This window comes from Phyllobates terribilis, unplaced genomic scaffold (assembly GCF_046119375.1).
Source record: "Phyllobates terribilis strain yellow unplaced genomic scaffold, ASM4611937v1 Scaffold_35__1_contigs__length_13245226, whole genome shotgun sequence".
Classification (NCBI taxonomy): domain Eukaryota; kingdom Metazoa; phylum Chordata; class Amphibia; order Anura; family Dendrobatidae; genus Phyllobates; species Phyllobates terribilis.
Window position 1 is genome coordinate 10,702,901 of NW_027362795.1, and position 17,023 is coordinate 10,719,923.

The window sequence follows — 17,023 nt, forward strand, 5'->3', positions numbered from 1 at the left end:
AGGGGCCCACCCTACAGCTATATGCACATACCTGTTAGCCGTTATCCCTGTTATAGTGGAGCGTCGACTGTAAATCACAGGCGGCTCCTGCACATCTACTGTGCGCCACCATAACTGGGATGTACAATTACTGTAGTCTTGACAAAGAACGCATCTTTAGCGTTCGAAACGCGTTGCCCTGGCTACACTATGTGACTATGGAATCTGTTTTTAAAGAGCTTTTGTCACAATAAAGAAACCTATTTTTTGAACTATTCATGAAGCTGGTAATCCTTTCTCCTTATGCATTGCAAACCGCACTGATTGAAAGAATGGGGAACTTTTATCCCTGACAGGACACTTTTATCGCCATTTTAAAATGGAGCGGCATGTGGTATGTCTGACCGTAGCTCCATTCATCCTCTTTGGGGGCTTCCAGAAAAAGCCAAGTGCAGCCCCTTAGGGAATAAATGGATCAGTGGTCGAGTCGTACTTGCCGCTCCATACTAATGGGGATAAAGGTTGCACATTCTCCAGGTCACAGCATTCAATAACTTATTTATCCTTTGGCCACGTTCACACGATCAGCATTTGGTCAGTATTTTACATCAGTATTTGTGAGGAACAATCAGAGGAAAAGTAAAGTAGAAAGATGTCACCACTTCTGCATTTTTCACCCACTCCTGGTTTTGTCTTACAAATACTGATGTAAAATACTGACCATATGCTGAACATGTGAACATGGCCTTAGGAGAGGTGATTACTTGTTTTCACCGTAGAACCCCTGTAAGTGCATATTTGCTACTGTGCAATAGCCACAGGACAGGGAGGCGTTAAACATCCAAGTATTTAATCTCCATTGGAAATCAAGAATCTTCCCCTTATTGATATCAAAGGGAACAAGTGACCTCCATACACAACACAATCCACTATACCAAGACCAATACCACCACATACAAGAGATAAATACCGCCACACCATGACCAGACCACATATTGACCAAATACCACATACAGGCAATTAATACAGTCACACCATGACCAGACCACATATTACCTCCACATAGTGACTGAATAATACTGTCACACCATGACCAGAGCATGTATTACTACCACATAGTGACCGAATAATACCACATACTGTACAAGGAACAAATACCTCCCCACCATAACCAGATCATATATTACCACCTCAGTGACCGAATAATACAATACTGATCATTAATAAAAAACACAATACTAATAACATTAATAATACCACTGGTGACATAATACACAGGAGCTCTGTATATAGTGTCGGTGTACAGGTAATACAGTGATCACCAGAGACATTACAGCATATACAGAGTACCTATATATGCTGTAATACAGAAATATACAGGTAATACAGTGACCACCTCCATACAGAATTATGGGCCCCATGTAATGCTGCTCCATAGAGTATACTGGCCCAATGTAATGCTGCTCCATACAGTATATTTTCCCCATATGATGCTGCTCTATACAGTATATTGGCCCCATGTAATGCTGCTCCATACTGTATATTGGTGCCATATGATGCTGCTCCATACAGTATATTGGCCACATGTCATGCTGCTCCATACAGTATATTGGCCACATGTCATGCTGCTCCATACAGTATATTGGCCCCATATGATGCTGCTCCATACAGCATATTGGCCACATGTCATGCTGCTCCATACAGTATATTGGCGCCATATCATGCTGCTCCATACAGTATATTGGCCCCATATGATGCTGCTCCATACAGTATATTGGCCCCATGTAATGCTGCTCCATACAGTATATTGGCCCCATGTAATGCTGCTCCACACAGTATATTGGCCCCATATGATGCTGCTCCATACAGTGTATTGGCCCCATATGATGCTGCTCCATACAGTATATTGGCCCCATGTCATGCTGCTCCATACAGTATATTGGCCCCATATGATGCTGTTCCATACAGTATATTGGCCCCCTGTCATGCTGCTCCATACAGTATATTGTCTCCATATGATGCTGGTCCATACAGTATATTGGCTCCATGTAATGCTGCTCGATACAGTATATTGTCTCCATATGATGCTGGTCCATACAGTATATTGGCTCCATGTAATGCTGCTCCATACAGTATATTGGCCCCATATGATGCTGCTCCATACAGTATATTGACCCCATATAATGCTGCTCCATACAGTATATTGGCCCCATGTAATGCTGCTCCATACAGTATATTGGCCCCATATGATGCTGCTCCATACAGTATATTGGCCCCATGTAATGCTGCTCCATACAGTATATTGACCCCATATAATGCTGCTCCATACAGTATATTGGCCCCCTGTCATGCTGCTCCATACAGTATATTGGCCCCATGTAATGCTGCTCCATACAGTATATTGGCCCCATATGATGCTGCTCCATACAGTATATTGGCCCCATGTAATGCTGCTCCATACAGTATATTGACCCCATATAATGCTGCTCCATACAGTATATTGGCCCCATGTCATGCTGCTCCATACAGTATATTGGCCCCATATGATGCTGTTCCATACAGTATATTGGCCCCCTGTCATGCTGCTCCATACAGTATATTGGCCCCATATGATGCTGCTCCATACAGTATATTGACCCCATATAATGCTGCTCCATACAGTATATTGGCCCCATGTAATGCTGCTCCATACAGTATATTGGCCCCATGTAATGCTGCTCCATACAGTATATTGGCCCCATATGATGATGCTCCATACAGTATATTGGCCCCATGTAATGCTGCTCCATACAGTATATTGGCCCCATGTAATGCTGCTCCATACAGTATATTGGCCCCCTGTCATGCTGCTCCATACAGTGTATTGGCCCCATATGATGCTGCTCCATACAGTATATTGGCCCCATGTCATGCTGCTCCATACAGTATATTGGCCCCATATGATGCTGTTCCATACAGTATATTGGCCCCCTGTCATGCTGCTCCATACAGTATATTGTCTCCATATGATGCTGGTCCATACAGTATATTGGCTCCATGTAATGCTGCTCCATACAGTATATTGTCTCCATATGATGCTGGTCCATACAGTATATTAGCTCCATGTAATGCTGCTCCATACAGTATATTGGCCCCATATGATGCTGCTCCATACAGTATATTGACCCCATATAATGCTGCTCCATACAGTATATTGGCCCCATGTAATGCTGCTCCATACAGTATATTGGCCCCATGTAATGCTGCTCCATACAGTATATTGGCCCCATATGATGCTGCTCCATACAGTATATTGGCCCCATGTAATGCTGCTCCATACAGTATATTGACCCCATATAATGCTGCTCCATACAGTATATTGGCCCCATGTAATGCTGCTCCATACAGTATATTGTCTCCATATGATGCTGGTCCATACAGTATATTGGCCCCATGTAATGCTGCTCCACACAGTATATTGGCCCCATATGATGCTGCTCCATACAGTGTATTGGCCCCATATGATGCTGCTCCATACAGTATATTGGCCCCATGTCATGCTGCTCCATACAGTATATTGGCCCCATATGATGCTGTTCCATACAGTATATTGGCCCCCTGTCATGCTGCTCCATACAGTATATTGTCTCCATATGATGCTGGTCCATACAGTATATTGGCTCCATGTAATGCTGCTCCATACAGTATATTGTCTCCATATGATGCTGGTCCATACAGTATATTGGCTCCATGTAATGCTGCTCCATACAGTATATTGGCCCCATGTAATGCTGCTCCATACAGTATATTGACCCCATATAATGCTGCTCCATACAGTATATTGGCCCCATGTAATGCTGCTCCATACAGTATATTGGCCCCATGTAATGCTGCTCCATACAGTATATTGTCTCCATATGATGCTGCTCCATACAGTATATTGTCTCCATATGATGCTGCTCCATACAGTATATTGGCCCCAAGTAATGCTGCTCCATACAGTATATTGACCCCATATAATGCTGCTCCATACAGTATATTGGCCCCATATAATGCTGCTCCATACAGTATATTGGCCCCATGTAATGCTGCTCCATACAGTATATTGGCCCCATGTAATGCTGCTCCATACAGTATATTGTCTCCATATGATGCTGCTCCATACAGTATATTGTCTCCATATGATGCTGCTCCATACAGTATATTGGCCCCAAGTAATGCTGCTCCATACAGTATATTGACCCCATATAATGCTGCTCCATACAGTATATTGTCTCCATATGATGCTGCTCCATACAGTATATTGGCCCCATATAATGCTGCTCCATACAGTATATTGTCTCCATATGATGCTGGTCCATACAGTATATTGGCCCCATGTAATGCTGCTCCATACAGTATATTGTCTCCATATGATGCTGGTCCATACAGTATATTGGCGCCATATCATGCTGCTCCATACAGTATATTGACCCCATATGATGCCGCTCCATACAGTATATTGGCCCCATATGATGCTGCTCCATACAGTATATTGGCCCCATGTAATGCTGCTCCATACAGTATATTGGCTCCATGTAATGCTGCTCCACACAGTATATTGGCCCCATGTAATGCTGCTCCATACAGTATATTGGCCCCATATGATGCTGCTCCATACAGTATATTGGCCCCATGTAATGCTGCTCCATACAGTATATTGGCCCCATGTAATGCTGCTCCATACAGTATATTGGCCCCATATGATGCTGCTCCATACAGTATATTGGCTCCATGTAATGCTGCTCCATACAGTATATTGACCCCATATAATGCTGCTCCATACAGTATATTGGCCCCATGTAATGCTGCTCCATACAGTATATTGGCCCCATATGATGCTGCTCCATACAGTATATTGGCTCCATGTAATGCTGCTCCATACAGTATATTGACCCCATATGATGCTGCTCCATACAGTATATTGGCCCCATGTAATGCTGCTCCATACAGTGTATTGACCCCCATGATGCTGCTCCATACATTGTATCGGCCCCCATGATGCTGCTCCATACAGTTTGTGGGCCCCCACGATGCTGCTCCATACTGTATGTGGGCCCCCATGATGCTGTTCCATACAGTATACTGGCCCACATGATGCTGCTCCATACAGTATATGAAGAACAAATAAAGTAGCACACTGTAACACTGAGTATATAGATATGAAATATGAAATATGAATAACATAACTGCTGTAGAAAATAGAAATAAATGAAAAAATTTTTGAAAATTTATTTTTAGCGCATGTAAATATGAAGTATGAAAAATGAATAGCATTACTGCTGTAAGTAAATGAGAAATCTTAGCGTATAAATTGGCCAATTCATGTGTCCCTGATAGCCGCGGTAAGGCGTTTCTCGATGTCAGGACCTACCAATGTGAATACCTCTCTAAGAGACCTCTGTCTGATTATGTGTACCTCTTAGAGAGGTATTCACATTGGTAGGTCCTGACATCGAGAAACTCCTTACCGCGGCTATCAGGGACACATGAATTGGCCAATTTATGTGCTAAGATTTCTCATTTACTTACAGCAGTAATGCTATTCATTTTTCATACTTCATATTTACATGCGCTAAAAAAAAATTTTCAAAATTTTTTTCATTTATTTCTATTTTCTACAGCAGTTATGTTATTCATATTTCATATTTCATATCTATATACTCAGTGTTATTTGTTCATTATATATGGAGGTAGCTGCTCTTAGTAAGCACCTGTTCACACCTATTTTTTGTAGTGGAAGTGCCGTCATTTTCTTTGTTGTCCATACAGTATATGGGCCTCCATGATGCTGCTCCATACAGTATATGGGCCCCCATGATGCTGCTCTATACAATATATTGGACCCCATGATGCTGCTCCATACAGTATTTGGCCCCCATGATGCTGCTCCATACAATATATGGGCCCCCATGATGCTGCTCCTTACATTATATGGGCCCCCATGATGCTGGTACATACAGTATATGGGCCCCCATGATGCTGCTCCATACAGTATATGGGCCTCCATGATGCTGCTCCATACAGTATATGGGCCTCCATGCTGCTGCTTCATACAGTATATGGGCCCCCATGATGCTGGTCCATACAGTATATGGGCCCCCATGATGCTGCTCCATACAGTATATGGGCCTCCATGATGCTGCTCCATACAGTATATGGGCCTCCATGATGCTGCTCCATACAGTATATGGGCCCACATGATGCTGCTCCATACAGTATATGGGCCCCCATGATGCTGCATACATAAAAAAAATCAAATACCTCTCCCGTTCCCTGCAGGTTTGGTGTACTCAGCACGTCGTCTTCTGACTCTGCAGTGCTCAGAGCAGAGTGCGGTAGTGATGTCACCTCGCCCTCTGCCCTGAGACGTCAGAATCAGAAGACGCTAACATCACTGGAGCTGCAGGGAACGAGGAGGATAGGTAAGTATTTGAGGAGGAGAGGTGGGGGCGGGGGCTCTCCCTCCTGAAGGGGGCGCTCCCCCTCTCCGTAGGGGGCTCTCCCTCCCCCGACTCATAGGCCCAGTAGCGTGCCGGTGTCCCTCAACCCCGGGGCCCCAACACTTACTTGGGTGCGCCTAGTGGCGGTGACGCCGGCCATGGTCATCACGGCGGGTCAGGTCTGCATGCGCGTTCTCCTGCCACCCGCACTTTTAAAAGGCCCATGTCCTTACAAAAAAAGTTTTTTTTCCTCTCCTTCTGTGGGGCCCACCTGGCATTTCACCGGCATTCCGCCAGGCCAGTCCGACCCTGTCCTTATTTTTCAAGTCCAAATGGTTATTTAATACTTTTAACTCCTTCCTCTGCCCACCACTGCCCCCTCCAACCCCCTCATCTCTGCCGAGGACAAGACAAATGGGCAAGGCACGTGGCAAGGGACGGGGAACTGGACGTGATGGTGATGGTGCATGCAGAGGCCGAGGACAAGGCCGTGGGCAAGCTGAAATTGTGCCACAACAAACACCCACATCTTCTCGCCCGACCTTACTGTCCCAACTGCTAGGGGACCGCAGCACACCACTATTGAACCCAGAGCAGTGTCAAAAGGTTGTTGGTTGGATAGCGGATAATGCTTCCAGTCAATTAGCCGCCACCACCACCACCCTGTCTTCCACACGGTCAAGTCTCAGTAGCCGTGAGTCTGGACCGCATATTCCTCACCCTGATCCTCCTTCCTCCCACCATGCCAAGCGCCCAGAGACAACTGATCCCACACATGGACACTCTGAAGAGCTGTTCACTTTTACATTCATAGATTCGGGCCTCTCACCCGGTCCACTTGAAGCGGGGCAAGATGCATACCAGGATGGGGGTTCAGAGGGTGCCATGCATACCAGGATGGGGGCTCAAGGGGTGCCATGCATACCAGGATGGGGGCTCAAGGGTTGCCATGCATACCAGGATGGGGGCTCAAGGGGTGTCATGCATACCAGGATGGTGTATAAAGGGGTGCCATGCATACCAGGATGGGGGATAAAGGGGTGCCATGCATACCAGGATGGGATGGGGGCCACTTATACCAGGAAGGAGAGGCCATACATACCAGGATAGAGGATATTAACAGAATTGAGGGACATTATCCCAATGCCAGTGTCAGCAGCAGACCCCCTCCCCCATAACAGGGCATCAGGACCACATTTTTTGCTTACATTTTTTCTTCCTATTTTTCTCCTTTAAAACCTAGGTGCGTCTTATGGTCCGGTGCGTCTTATAGTCCGAAAAATATGGTAGTTAAAAATGCCATTGCATCTTACTGGAAAAAAACGGATGTACCTATCTTTTCAGTTATTAAAGAAAAAATGGCTCTACATAAATTATATGAATACTGATTTGCAAACTCTAATAATAACCTTAACAAATATTTCAAAAAATGAACAAAGTGGCCTGAAATATATTCCTGATTGTTACTTAAATTATTAATACATATACTTATTAGATTTAATTGGATATCTATTATATTACGACTAAGTTGTTCTATAACCAAATTTTGATTTTCATCTTAATTTACTTGTTGTAATACTATATATTCTACTGTTTATTCAATTTTGAGTTCTCCTTCCCCTTATCCATTTTCCCACACTTATCCATTACTCTCCCGTCCCCCATATATTCCTCTATTCCCTAACCATATCCCTACCCCTTGAACTGTTATAAAATATTAATAAAAATGATTGAAAACAAACATAGTGTCACAGGGACAACTGTAAATCAATGTACAAGGTAAAAAATCCTACGATGTGCCACGTCATATCCTTCACAACCCTGAAGGTTTAAATCATGTGATATCTAGCCTCCGTCAACCATTGGTACAGTGATCACTTAAAAGGTCCAGCGTCCCTCTCCTCTGACACGGCCCTGAGGAAGTGTGGACAAAATGCGCGTCGGGGAAGAGGGATGCAGGACAAACCCTGTCTCACACTCCACTGTGTAAGTGGCACAATGCTATTAGCAATACATTTTACCAGGGGCGTACATAGGATTCATGGGGCCCCATAGCAGAAGTTCAAATTGGGCCCCCCCCCAAAAAAAATGTAAATAATTGTCAGTGTCACAGAAGAGCAGATCACACAACCTTCCAGCCTTTACATAGTAATTTTCCTCCTGCTGACGTCCTAGACCCCTCTTTCATTGTCCCATGAAGTGTGATACCAACAAAAGTGTCCCCCAAACACAGTATGATACCCCCATGGTGAATTCCTCCACATGCGCAGTATAATGACCCTACTGTACCTCACCTCAACTACCAGGGCAAAGTTTGCTGACCCCAACACAGTATGATCCCCCAATTGTGAGCTCTAGAACTAGAGAGGATGGTAGGTAAAAAGGGAGGGTGTTATATATAATAAAAGATGAAACTATATAACTAAGGACGGCGCTATACATAATAAGCGAGTACACTATATACTAAGGGCGTATGCTATACATAATAAGTGATTACACTATGTACTAAGGGACTGTGCTATACATAATACGGCTATATTCCTGCATTTGTGTGCAGTGTCAGTGTGCTACCCTGTTTTACAGACGCATTGAGCATGTCCTATTGTAATCCTCAAAATCGGATCAGAACAGGACATTCTCTGATCCTCACAGATCTCATTCTCAGATCCGTGATCCGTGATCTATAAAACTCTACAAGTCCGTGGACCATCCGATAAAAAAATCTGACATTTTACACAAATGTGAGAATGCAGCCTAAGGGATTTTACATGTAACATTATCACTCCAAGTCATACAGCGCAGATACAGAATAATATTTACATCCAGGCACTTACCGCTGACGTCTCGCCTGATCAGAGTCGGTTTCTGCTGCTTCTTCTCCATCTGGTCAGACCTTCATGTCGACATCTCCCAGTCACGATTCGTCTTGTCATGATGATCTCCAGCCTAGATAATAACAAGGTCACATATATTGTATATATACATGTGTCTCTCCTGCACTGCGCCCCTGAATACAGGTCTGTTATCCCCCATTAATATACTAGGGGTAGCCACTTAGTAATCAAAATATAAAGTGATAAGCAGCACTGTGCCCCCCATTAACTATAATCTCCACCTGCCAATAATATAAATTATTCAGTCTCTGTGACTCTCCCCAATTAACTGTAAGGCTATGTGCACACGGAAAATATACAAGCGCCCCCATCATTGCTCTGTCCCAGCACCTCCATCATTGCTCTCTCCCAACACCCCCAACATTGCTCTGTCCCAGCACCCCAGTCATTGCTCTCCCAGCACCCTTGTAATTGCTCTCTCCCAGCACCCCCGTCATTGCTCTCTCCCTGCACCCCCGTCATTGCTCTCTCCCTGCACCCCATCATTGTTGTCTCCCAGCATCCCCGTCATTGCGCTCTCCGAGCACCCCCATTATTGCTCTGTCCCAGCACCACTATCATTGCTCTCTCCCAGCACCCCCATCATTGCTCTCTTCCAGCACCCCCGTCATTGCTCTCTCCCAGCACCCCCGTCATTGTTCTCTCCCTGCACCCCGTCATTGCTCTCTCCGAGCACCCCTATCATTGTTCTCTCCCAGCAACCCCCGTCATTACTCTCCCAGCACCTCCATCATTGCTCTCTCCCAGCAACCCATCATTGCTCTCCCCATCCCCGTCATTGGTCTACTAATCCCCATCATTGCTCTCCCCGCCCCATCAGTCCCATCACTGCTCTTCCCAGCCCCACCATTGCTCTCCCCAGACCCATCAGCGCTCTCCCCAGCCCCATCAGCCCCACCATTGCTCTCCCCAGCCCCACCATTGCTCTCCCCAGCCTCATCAGCCCTACCATTGCTCTCACCAGCCCCATCAGCCCCACTTTTGCTCTCTCCAGCCCAGTTATAACCATTATTGCTCTCCCCAGCGTTTCAGTAAAAATAAAAAAAAAAACACTTACCCCTCTGCCCGTTCCCCCGCAAGCTGCATCATCACTGCTCTTCCCAGCCCCACCATTGTTATCCCCAGCCACACCAGCCCCACCATTGCTCTACCCAGCCCCATCAGCCCCCTTATTGCGCTCTCCAGCTCCATCAGCCCCATTATTGATCTCACCAGCGTTTCAGTAAAAAAAACAAAAAAAAAAACACTTACCTCTCTGCCCCCGCAGGCCGCTGCAATTTCCTCCCTCACACAGGCCCGCGCTGCATGATGATGTCATCAAGGAGCGCGTGCCTGTGTAAGGGAGGAAGCGGCGGGCAGGAAGCAGAGGATGGATCTCTGCAGCTCCGCTGCCATTCTGTCCTGTCAGCAGCGGGGATGCAGGGATCGCTCCCTGCCCGCCACGAGCAGGGAGACGCTGCACCGGCGGGCCCCCCGGCACAGCTGCACCAGCAGCGATATGTCCGCCCCTGGACTGCTATGGGGCCCCCCAGCTCACGGGCCCCATAGCAGTCGTGTGGTCTGCCTCCATTAGTGGTACACCACTGCATTTTACCTATTTTTGATTGCATCTAGCAGGGCTTTTGTACATCAGAGGCAGTCCATGTTTTCCAGGCGTGCGGTATTGCATGTATAGCCATACATGTTGTGAGTTTCTAACAAGCATATAAACTGCTTTTCACCTCGACTCTTTCGCTTCTGTGAACACTAAGTTATATACATGCTCTGTAGTAGCCCTGTCATTTCCAGACATTGGTGTATTATAATTCTGAGCATTATAATTCTCCATACACATGCACTTTAAGGGTTTATTATGTATTTATCTCTTGATTGGTGACTTTGAAGCAGGGTTTATTTTGTTTTTGTTTAACCACTGGACCACCCCAATTAATGAACAATTTCCTTCTTTGACATGCACATGCACTTTGGATAGTTTCAATCCTTGGAATCGTTGGATTATGTAATGGTATAGGTTACTCTGCAGTGACTATCTCTGCTAGGTTGTTCTATGCTATTTTGTGGGGTGCACCAGGAGATAGTATTCATGCATACTGGGTTGGCATTTCTTACCATCCCTCAAACAAGAGGCATCTGTTTTTATTTTATGTATGTGTTTGGTAATGTCTATGATATTGTTCAGTAAAATCATTTGTTTTTTATACACACTAACTTGAAGTGCTCACTTTTGTCTACTTGGTCTCCTTGATGTAAGGATTTTTACCTAGTGGTACAGATTGATTTACACATATTCATTATATATCTGCAAACTTTCTCATAAAATTCAAACCTGATAAATGCTTCTTGCACGAGTATTCAAACTCTACAGACTAGTATATGGCAGAGGCACATTCTGTAGCGATTCTAGCTTTATGTTTATTGAAGAAAAATAATTACAGGCACATATAAATCCCCCTATTAATAATCATTTATTACACATAAAAAAATTACAATCAGTAATATGATACCATGGGGACCCCGTGCAAGAAATATTGATAATCAAGATAAAATATAACATACTGTAGAAATGTCAGTGATTCCCATATACAGCACTAGGAATGAATGTGTGAACTGCCGTTACATTAAAGATGGGACAATTGCAGAAATACACTTGCATTTTTTTGTTGGGTGCATTTTAAGGTGTGAAAGTGAAGGAGTTATAGATTTAATTCAGTGCCCATGTTCAAAGCAATATATTGGCAGGACTCTGAGACCTCTTAAAAAAGGAGAGGAGAACAGATTAATAAGAATAGAAATTTTTTTTTGTTAAACATGCACTTTCAATCATTTCAAAACATTTCATAACAGCAATTCAAATGGCTATATCTATATACGAGTATAGGAGGAAATAATCTATCACAAATGTCCGGAGCTGAATCTAGAAAGAAATTAGGCTTTAAAACACTAGCGCCGAAAAAAGGGGAGTGGGTATTGCTGGAAGCTGCTGATAGATTAGCGGGTCCTGTGTGAAAACCCGTAAGGAAGAATGGCTACTAGATAAAGGATTGATACTATCACGCTAAACAGCGGCTGAACAGAGCAGGATGAATGAAAGGAATAACAGACATAGAAATAATGTTTCACCAAAATGAGTTGAATGTCCCCCTTTCTTGGTATGTAAATTTGTCTTAAGATTACCGGATAATGATTTGCAGCTATGAAAGTTAATAGATGATTCCCTGGGTTGCGATGATCTATGGATAATTGGTCGGGTGGTACCTAGCTTCTGGTACAGATAGAGGCAGCTAGTGATTGGACGTTTTCCATCTATATATCCTCCTCTTACCATTTTTTTTCACCCTTCCATTGACACGACAACATTATTACTGAACACATAAGCTCTATCCTTTATATATACAGTATATAATTGCAAGGGAAAATGCTTTTTAAAAAAAGGTTTTAAAAAATTAATTATTAATTTAATTTAATCTTTTTTTATTTTTTATATTCTATATATATTTAAATTTTTAATGATTTATTGTACTACAGTGCTGCTCACCATTCTTGTCACGCCTTCATTTTTTCGTAGACTGTACAATATCTTCAGAAATAAATGGAAATGTACCAAAGTTATATCCTCAGGATTTGTGGTCCAAAGTAATACAACAATACAATATTGTTTTTCAACTTCAATGTTGCAATATCAAAGAAAAAACTGAATGTGCCACAATAATGGCACCCCTAATTAATACTTGGTTGCACACCCTTTGTCATTGCTGACAGCCTCCAGACATTTCTTGTAGCCATCTGTAAGCTTCTTGCACTTCTCAGCTGGAATTTTCTCCCACTCTTCCTTTGCAGTTTGTTCAAGCTCTTGAATGTTTGCAGGGTTCTTTTTCCCAATGGCAGATTTCAGCTCACCCCTAAGATTTTCAATGGGATTGAGGTCAGGACTAGTATTGAGGGATACCTTCCGATATCAGGAAATATCGGATCGGATTGGATCGGGCCGATACCCAAAAAGTATCGGATATCGCCGATTCCGATACCGGAAACCAATGCAAATCAATGGGACACAAATATCGGAATGAAAATAAACCCTTTCTTTCCTTGTAGGTTAATTCTACATGAAGGAAAACAACTAACAATAATGTAGAATGTATTGGTGGAGGTGGTTGCCCAAATCGATGGGAACAGTGCTCACAGTGAAACATGAAAAGCCGGCAATTCATCAGTGGCATACACCGGTACCCGACAATTTAGAACAGAAAGAATAGAGCTTCACACATAGATTAGATAGAAACATGTCAGTCACATATATATGAAGTACAGTGACAGTGTTGCTTACTGTACTTGTCATTTAGTGTAAAGGATTTATTTAAAAAAATATTAGTGTTTTAATGCACCGTCTCTTTAAAAAAGCCGGCCGGCAATTCAGCAGCGGTACCCGACAATTTATAACAGAAAGAAAGAGCATCACACATAGATTTGATACATAGAAACATGTCAGTCACATATATAAGAAGTGCAGTGACAGTGTTGCTTACTGTACTTGTCATTTAGTGTAAAGGATTTATTTAAAAAAATCTTAGTGTTTTCATGCACCGTCTCTTTAAAAAAGCCGGCCGGCAATTCAGCAGCGGTACCCGACAATTTACAACAGAAATAATAGAGCATCACACATAGATTAGATAGATAGAAACATGTCAGTCACATATATAATAAGTACAGTGATAGTGTTGGTTACTGTACTTGTCATTTAGTGTTAAAATAAAGGATTTATTAAAAAAAAAATTGGCGTGGGGCTCCCCGTAATTTTAGTCTCTAGCGGAGGTTAAGCAGACAGCTAGGGCAGATGTTTGAAGCCTGGGAAGAGGGTAATACCCACGGAGCTTCCCAGGCTACTAATATCAGCCCCCAGCTGAATACCTAGCCTTTACTAGCTATTAAGATGGGGGACCCCCCCCAAAAAATGACGTGGGGTCCCCCCTATTTTAATAGCTAGCAAAGGCTAGGCAGACAGCTGGGGGCTGATATTAATAGCCCAGGAAGGGTGCCATGAATATTGGCCCCCTCCCAGGCTAGAAACACCAGCCGTCAGCCACCCCAGAAATGGCGCATCCATAGGATGCGCCAATTCTGGCACTTAGCCTCGCTCTTCCCACTGCCCTGTAGCGGTGGCAGTGGGGTAATAGGGTTGGAGTTGATGTCAGCTTATAATGCCAGCTGACATCAAGCCCAGGTTAGTAATGGAGAGGCGTCTATAAGACACCCCCATTACTAACCCCATAGTCAAAGTTAAAAAAAAAACACAAACACCCAGAATAAAGTCCTTTAATTGAAATAAAGACACAATTCTTTATTGTTCTAAATTAAACCTTACTTACCATCACGCCCATTCCAGCTGAAGCCAACGATCTCCTGCAATAAAAGAAAAATAATAAAGCAACATCATCCTTACCTTTCGATGGCTCCCAGGACAGCTCCAGCTCTGCTACATGGAGATGACAGGCTGGATCGCAGCAGAAAGCTGCCATCCAGCATGTCATCCCGCAGACACTGAGAAGCACAGGCATGCTTGCGCTCCTCAGTGTCTGACTGTGACGGCATCCCGATGAGCCAACAATGAACTCAGCTCACCTCATGCACGTCACTGATAGCGTGGGAGAATTCTCCTGCGCATGCGGTGAGCGTGAGAGACTCGGCTCATCGGGATGCCGTCACAGCCTGATACTGAGGAGCGCAAGCATGCCTGCGCTTCTCAGTGTCTGCGGGATGACAGGCTGGATGGCAGCGTTCTGCTGCGGTCCAGCCTGTCATCTCGATGTAGCAGAGCTGGAGCTGTCCTGGGAACCATCGAAAGGTAAGAATGATGTTGCTTTATTATTTTTCTTTTATTGCAGGAGATCGTTGGCTTCAGCTGGAATGGGCGTGATGGTAAGTATGGTTTAATTTAGAACAATAAAGAATTGTGTCTTTATTTCAATTAAAGGACTTTATTCTGGGTGTTTGTGTTTTTTTTTAAATACTTTACTAGAAATTCATGGCGGTCATGTCTAATATTGGCGTGACCCCATGAATTTCGGGCTTAGGGCCAGCTGATAATGCCAAGCTGGCCCTAACCCCTTTATTACCCAGTGAGCCACCGCACCAGGGCCCTGGATGAGTTGGGTACAGCGCCAGAAGATGGCGCTTCTATGAACGCGCCATTTTCCGGGGTGGCTGTGGACTGCAATTTGCAGCGGGTGGGGCCCAGAAAGCTTGGGCCTCCCTGCGCTGCAGATTCCAGCCCCCAGCTGCCTAGTTGTACCTGGCTGGACACAAAAATAGGGCGAAGCCCCACGTATTTTTTTTTTAATTTTTTCATGAAATTCATGAAATAATTAAGAAAAAAAGGGCTTCCCTATATTGTTGTGTCCGGCCAGGTACAAATAGGCAGCTGGTGGTTGGGGGCAGCCCGTTGCTGCCTGCTGTACCTGGCTGGACACAAATATAGTGCGAAGCCCCACGTCAATTTTTTTTTAATTATTTCATGAAATAATTAAAAAAAAAGGGCTTCCCTATATTGTTGTGTCCGGCCAGGTACAAATAGGCAGCTGGAGGTTGGGGTCAGCCCGTTCCTGTCTGCTGTACCTGGCTGGACACAAATATAGTGCGAAACCCCACATCAATTTTTTTTTAATTATTTCATGAATTTCCTGAAATAATTAAAAAAAAATTGCCTATTTGTACCTGGCTGGACACAAAAATAGGGCGAAGCCCCACGTATTTTTCTTTTTTAAACTTATTTCATGAAATTCATGAAATAATAAAAAAAAAGGGCTTCCCTATATTGTGTCCGGCCAGGTAAAAATAGGCAGCTGGGAGTTGGGGGCAGCCCGTTCCTGGATTCTGTACCTGGCTCGCATACAAAAATATGGCAAAGCCCACGTCAAAATTTTTGGGAAAAATTAATTAAAAAATAAATATTAATTTAGGGACTGCATCTTTATTAACCCCTCAAGTGTCATTTAGTGTTAAAATAAAGGATTTATTAAAAAAAATTTGACGTGGGATCCCCCTTAATTTTAGTCTCTATCGGAGGTTAAGCAGACAGCTGGGGCAGATGTTTGAAGCCTGGGAAGGGGGTAATACCCATGGAGCTTCCCCGGCTACTAATATCAGCCCCCAGCTGAATACCTAGCCTTTACTAACTATTAAAATGGGAGACCCACCCAAAAAAATGATGTGGGGTCCCCCCTATTTTAATAGCTAGCAAAGGCTGGACAGACAGCTGGGGGCTGATACTAATAGCCCAGTAAGGGTGCCATGAATATTGGCCCCCTCCCAGGCTAGAAACACCAGCCGTCAGCCACCCCAGAAATGGCGCATCCATAGGATGCGCCAATTCTGGCACTTAACCTCGCTCTTCCACGCTGCCCTGGTGCGGTGGCAGGGGGTAATAGGGTTGGTTTTCATGTCAGCGCCAGCTGCCATGAAGCCCAGGTTAGTAATGATGGGCGTCTATAAGACACCCCCATTACTAACCTGAAACATTTAAGTGTGACAAAGATGCAAAAGAATAAGAAATCAGGAAGGGGGCAAACACTTTTTCACACCACTGTATGTGTGAAGTGTAAAGTAAATTCTACAAGGTTTTCTATATATTGAGATAATATAAATCTGATAACTGTGACTTGCATTTGTATTTATCCCTCCGGAGTAAATAGTCTG